At 38.5% G+C, this 7,229-nt stretch overlaps 1 long non-coding RNA gene across 1 annotated transcript in view; it reads right to left on the reverse strand.

Moving 5' to 3' along the window:
• The window catches only part of LOC146811958 (uncharacterized), a 261,282-nt gene extending 255,198 nt beyond the window's left edge, over nt 1–6,084 (reverse strand). The window contains exons 1-2 of the long non-coding RNA XR_014966810.1: nt 5,933–6,084; nt 5,763–5,834 (exon numbers count right to left, since the gene is read on the reverse strand). This is a non-coding gene — a long non-coding RNA (uncharacterized LOC146811958). The remainder of the gene's footprint in view (nt 1–5,762; nt 5,835–5,932) is intronic.
• Nucleotides 6,085–7,229: the final 1,145 nt, after the last annotated feature.

Here is a 7,229-nt window from a genome sequence, read left to right on the forward strand (position 1 = left end):
ATGGCTCTGCTGTTTCTTTGAAGCGAAAATATGTGAATGACCACTTGTAAAACAGGGGCGGTGTTGCCCAAAGCGTAATATTCTGTATAAAAGAGAAGACTGTTTTTTGTGCTAGAGACTGCCTCGTTCAGTTGCTAAGGCTTCTGTGTGACATAGTCTCACTCATTTGAGTTTAATAAAGATGTCTTTTGCTATTTCAGCTTCTTTTGCCAAGTTCTTTGTTATATTACCCTGAGAATGAAAATTTCAAGTACTACACTGTGGTCCAAGACAGGAAGAACTCGAAGTCATAGGGTGCTACCCCTGGCACCGCTGGGGTCCTAAAAACCCCAGTACCTGCAGCAGTGCAAATAATGCGAGGGAGTGTACTAAAGTGCAAAAGTGCCAATAAATAATCATATCACCCAACAATTCGAAAAACACTAAATTCTTATAAAAACAATTGTGTTAAAAATATGTAAACAACATTTGTAAATTCCAAAGTGCAAAAATGCATAGAAAGTGCAAAATAAATAAAGGTCGGCTGACTGAGCCCAGTCATGTCCACAGGTTACTGTTGAAAAAATCCCTGAAATGGATAATCCACAAACTGGATAATTAACCACTACAAACAGTATGTTTGAAAATGGTAAACCATTATAAAAACATTGTAAAAGCATGACCAATCACTGATGTAAAAAATGCAATATCTATACAAGGGGGTTTTGACTCAACGTAGTGCAAATTTTCATAGGGTGTCATTATGTTCAAGACTGTCCTATAATTCAGCCTAGTACATATGTAGTTATAATATACAGTACTGAGAAAAACATCAAAAATACTACAGATGGTAAATTATTTCTGTTATAAAACAATAAATAGTACAAAAAATGGTTACAATTATTATCCCACAATAATAAAAACCATTAGTAAAATCAATCGTATAAAAACCAAATTCGTAGATGTACCGATAATTGATGTGTTTGCTCTTGTGTCAAGTACTACCCCAGACAGAATATACAGAACATAAGGAATGTACTTCTAACCTAAGATGGTATGTAAATCTTCAGTTACGTTAAGCCCACCCAGGAATTTAGAATCAAGTCGGAGTATGTATTTTGTTTCCAACTGTCTTAACATGGCTTCCCTATTCCCTCCACGTCTGCTAGCCGGTACTGAATCAATAACAAAGAAAGTCAATTCCTTGTTATTGCTGTGGTGTACCTCCTTAAAATGGCGAGCAACAGGGTCCTGGTTTACAATTGCCCTTAAATGCACTTACAATTGCCCTTAAATGCTGTAGGATGCGTTTGTGTACCTCTAATTTGGTACTACCTACATATCTGAGTGCACACGGACATTGGAGTACATATACGGCATATTCTGTTTTGCAAGTTAACAACTTCTCTATTTTGTGTTTTCTATAGCTAAATCCATCTTTATAGTGTTTGGTATTTACCCCATGTGTACAGGCTTTGCATATTTTACATTTAAAAAATCCACCGTTAGTTTGAAGCCAACTTGTTTTTTCCATGATTTCAGGGTTAGTATTTATGAGGCAATCTCACATGGAGGGAGCTCGACTAAAAGTCAAGGTTGCCCTACGAGGGAGGGTTGGGCCTAAAATAGAGTCACTTGTTAAAATAGGCCAATTGCGGTTGAAAATACGATATAATTCACGATGCTGTTTGTTAAAACCAGTTATAATTCTAAATTAATTCTGTGGTTTAGAAACTTCTTGGGTTACTGGATTACTACTAATCGTATTGTCATGTTTGTTCAGTAACTCCTGTCTAGTTTTTAATCGGGATTTCATAATGGCTTTATCAATCATCTCCTCAGAGTATCCCCGTTGAAGAAATCTATTTTTACTGGATACTTGGGCCACATTCAATTCAGCCTCCTTGCTGCATACTCTGCGCAAACGTAGCATCTCACCATATGGGATGCTGGAGATTAAGTGATGTGGATGGGCACTAGCCGCATGTAAAATAGTATTGCCAGCTGTTTCTTTCCTGAATATTCTCGTTTCGCTAGAACCATTAGAAATGTACACCTCTGTGTCTAAAAATGTGACGTTAGATTGGCTCATAGTGACTGTAAAATTAAGATTGAAATTGTTAATATTGATGGTCCTAACAAATTCCTCAGCTGCCTCCTTACTTCCCTCCCATACTACAAACAGATCATCTATGTAACGATACCACGCAATAATATGCGAATCCATTATGTTGCTGTATTTGGTTTTGAGGACCAGTTCCTCCCAAGCTCCCATGTGCAAACATGCGTAGCTCGGAGAGAAACTGGCCCCCATAGCAACTCCTTGCAGCTGACGATACACCAGATTGTTATACATAAACACATTGTTGTATAAACATATTTTGAGCATTTCCATAAGCATGGTTGTGTGATCTTTAAATTGTTCTTCCCTCTTGAATAAATAATATTCAACCGCTGCCATGCCGTCATTGTGTAATATGCTGGTGTATAGCGATGATACGTCTAATGCCAACATCCAAAAACCCTCCCTCCATTCAATCCTTTGTATATATATATATATATATATATATACACATTAACCACTGAATTCCCATACCAGGCAGTCTTTCACTTTAATTTTGCAGACACACTTCAGCAATTATGCCTTTCTCAAGCCATAGAGTTCCCATTAACCATTTCACCACATTTAAAACACTCTTGTCTCCTATTCATTGGACAGGAAAAAGTGTGTAAGAGAAAACAGACTGCATTATGCTCAATGTGATCTATTCACTAAGTCCGCCATTTTGACATGCATAGTTCATTTATAATCATTCATAGCCACTTAGTAGAAACAAGTTGTTCATGGCACCAATATATCCAATTGCAAGTCTGATATTTCACTCACCAATGTGGCACATTGAAGACTTAGTCCATCGCCATACCGTGCTCTGACCAACAACAGGTAAGTATCCATAGGTGCTTTGTTTAATAACTTGCTTCTTTTCATTATAGTAATGACGACCTTGTGTTGACGAACACAATACACTGGTGGTCAACGGCGGTTCTGGCAGACATCCACTAAACTTTCCACCAAATGGCACAAACGCTGCTGAAAAACTTGCGGGTGGGTGCCATTGTTGTGACTGTGGCCGTCACGAAAACATTATCCACCAAATTCCCAAACCAGGAACACAGAGCACTCTGTGGTTCACAGTCTTCACTTTAATTTGGCAGGCGTGTATCAGCAATTATGCCTTTCTCAAAAACCATATTGTTCTCATGAACCATTTCACCACATTTAAAACACTCCTGTCTCCTCTTCATTGGACAGGAAATATCCAGAAATTAAATATAAAATCAAAACTGGTCTGGTTAGTATATCATGGTTCAACGTGACCTGTGGTGGCATACGCATGTATATACACTTACCTTGTACATCCAGACATGCTAAAGCAATCTATTAGTGATCGTATCGGAGTCCAGTGGTGCCCAAGTGACATACCTACAAGGATATGCCAAACCAGTCTGCTGGTGATAGTATTGTGGTTCAATCTTGCCTACAAGTGGGCATACGCACATATTTGTATTTATCCCCTGCATTATAACATGCATTCATAAGTCCCAGTGCTTCGTAGAGGCAGCCTTTGATACCTTGCCTATATCTTTGGCACCGTTTGATGACTCTTCACCAAATCTTCCCACAAAAGTGTCCCGTTGATTCTTGTTGCGCATAGAAAGTTCACATGTTATTTCCCATGGGAGCTTTGAACACGACTACAGCCCGAATCACTGGACAGAATTATACCGAATTTGGCAGTAAGGAAGATTTGGTTATGCAGATCACGCTTTCACTTATTCGGTGTAAATCCATCCAGTAATTGTTGAGAAATTTAGGAAATCCAAAGTAGGCTATCTTAAATTGTGGCTAATTTGTGAAGAATAACAAGCTCATGCAAAGAAGTGCAGAGTTCTGATTGGCTGGCAACACTTCAACCAGGAAGTGTTGACAGCCATCTTGCTGCAGCTGAGTCCCCCAAAAAATTGCACAACACCTTGTCAGAATTAAGACAAACAATGTATTTTAGCTGACAGCAACCCCTGCGCAAGAACACATTCTCTGGTTAAAGGAAGAGTAAAATATTCCCAGGGAGGGCATCAGCAGGTTTGCCAGAATGCACCATAATCAAGACCACTGGAGGAAGGCGATTAGGCGACTGAGCTCTTTATCATATATTTATGGATTTACAGCACCTGAAACATAATCTATGTACTGCATAACCTTTTTTCTAGCTATTAATTAATAAAGTCGATGTACAAATGCCGAGGCACAAAAAGAAGTCCAAATCTGTATAACTGGCTTTAGCCACCCAAGTATGCAAAAAGGAAGTCCATAAGACGATCTTTATTTTCCTTTGTATGTCCTTTATTTCATATCTAACAAGATTTCCGGAACATCCGAAACAGGCAGCCGACACGTGTTTCGTCTGAAAGGACTTTCTCAAGGCTGCAAATAGCATTAAATCTACAATTAAAACAGTGGATAATATAGCAATATCCATATATACAAGTTAAAAAGGTAAAAAGCAATATGTGACGTTGGTGACAGTAGGAATGTTAGACTTGTAACCATTTACTCCCAAGAAAAAAAGAAGGAAGAAGAAAAGACACCACAGGCTAGCGCCGTGAAAGAACCAAAAGATATATTGCAAACACAGATGGAACAGGTGCTAATACCTTTGTTCTGTATCTGTCTATATCCAAAATAAAGAATATATCCACTCCAAGAGCTGGTGGTTCCCATTCTCACATTCGAAGAATGGAAATAGAAAAAAGTACAGAATCATCATAATCGTAAGCCATCCTCCTGTGACATGGCAAAACAATTTTTGTGACATCACATAACAGAAAAGATAGAATCCACCTCCTAGATAGTGATTGGAATAGAGGTCCAGTGGGTATGACACCCAACTGGCCGTGTGGATGGGAACGTATCTTACCTAAACAGTATAGTAGAACATTTTGTACTTCAAAGTTCTCTTTCCTATATAATGTACAGCACCCGTATTGAGGGTGTGACACCTAGTGGATATAAAGAGCAAAAACCAACTAAATATAATGTAAAATGAGGAAGATAGTACTGGATGTGATCTTGCCACAATATATACAACCCCTGACCCTCTAGGTCCGGCTTATATGAACCAGTGCAGCACAAAAACTCGTAACAATAGGTATTCCTACACTTATTTGTACGATAACGTATCTCCTCTAAAAGTTGGTATTTTAGATCTATAACCGGACAGATAACCAAAAAGAGGGAAATGGTCAGTAAAATATATCATATGAAATGCCTAACAAAGCATCAACTTAGATAATCAAATAAAGATTGCCAGTCCACTGAGGTAAAAGTAACCTCTAGAGCGTAGTTCCTAAAGTAAGGCCGGTTTTTGGGTGAATAAATAATAAACCAATCGTGGTCCCTAATAGTCCGGCAATGGCAGAGGTCCATATATGCCACTTAGCTCCCACAAATAGCTTTCACATCTTCAATATGTACTGTGTGTGTCCTCGTAATATAAAAAATAACTAATGAGTCATCTGTAATGTGACACCAAGCACTCTCTATATGGCCACATATGATAAAAAGGAACAAAGGACGTGCATGAAATTACAACGGCCAACATATAAAGGGTATAAAACTTGTACGTCTTTAAAATTGAGGAATACACCTACATTGAACATGGAATACAAAACTAGAAATATATATATCACCAAAAAGCAGACTGAAAATGTCTGGCATTTACCTGTAGCACAGAGAGTCGGTAGAATCCACTCCCGCTATACTCCGTGTGTGCTCAATCCAGGTCTTGATAAACCTGCATGGAGTTAAAAAATATACGGCACCACGTATAAGAAATCTCATACTCACTTAGCACTATTCCTGATTAGTGGTACATCTTTGTCGAAAAATTACCTGCGGCAGTGGCCTGTCTGAGCGTAAACAATCCCGAAAACAGTTAAACACCACCAGGAAACACGTGTTTAAATCCAAGATGCGAGGTAATGGAGATAGAAAGAAGAGGATAGAAATGCTCATCCTACTCGGCACGGTCGCCATTTTAGAGTGGTGGAAGAAAGTCAAAAGGCTAATGCGCAATACATCTTAGTTGTATATACAAGTAACGGAAATAGAAAGGAGACACCCAGTGTGAGGGAGACCACGATAGGAGTTCATTTATCCACACATCCTCCAATTATACGTATGTATATAGACCCGTATATCCCCTTTCCACCACAATATTGACAAAAATACAGAGGTTCCTGACAGTCCTGATATTATCTTTTTGATCACATAATTTCCCTAATTAATACAGTTGATGTGAGAGAAACCAAAGACACCTAGGTATACTTCTCATTACGTCTGCTTGTTATGATGTAATACATAAAACAGGGCAACCCCAAAGTACCGCTAATGTTTGGCAGTATACTTTCATACAATATATGTTTATATTTGATCCCATTATATTTCACCTTTGTTGAACCACAACATATATTGTTTGCATGCACATCGGTCTCCCTACATTTTGACAGAATATATTGTTAAAAAACATCAACATGGAGAAGAATAGAGAGTATAACATCAGTTGTCACATATACCATAATCTTGTATGCATATTCCAGTGACATCTTAGCCTCTAGACATTAACATAGGGCGACTATCCATATGATAGGGTCCCTATCATATCTCTGTAGACATAGATGTTACCTATGGCACTGGGATCATAGCAGAAACAGCGGATCACTGTCATGTAAAAGTCTTTATCACAAGTCAGTTAGACTCTTTATTGCAGTAAGTGTGTAATTCCCTGTCTAAATTAAGGCCCATGTCTACTGCCCTAAGTCTTATAAGCCACCTACTCTCTAATTGTCTGAGGTGTAAAGTTCTGTCCCCACCTCCTCCGGAATTTGTTAATGTTTCAATCCCATGAAATGTGATTTTCATTTGGCCCTCAACTGTGTGCATGCTGTTGTAATGTACTGCCAGGGGGTATTCAGTGTTCTTATTTTGAATAGCATGTTCCTGGATCCGTTCCTTTAAAGGTCGTATAGTGCTGCCCACGTAGCTCAAACCGCAGCAGCATACAATACAGTATACCACATATTTTGAAATACAGTTAATGAGATTGTTGATTGTGTATGTTTTTTGTGTGTTATACTGAAATTTTGTCATTTTGTTTCTCTCTAGGTAGCACATATTGCATTGTCCGCAC

Source organism: Triturus cristatus, chromosome 7 (genome assembly GCF_964204655.1).
Source record: "Triturus cristatus chromosome 7, aTriCri1.1, whole genome shotgun sequence".
Classification (NCBI taxonomy): Eukaryota; Metazoa; Chordata; class Amphibia; order Caudata; family Salamandridae; genus Triturus; species Triturus cristatus.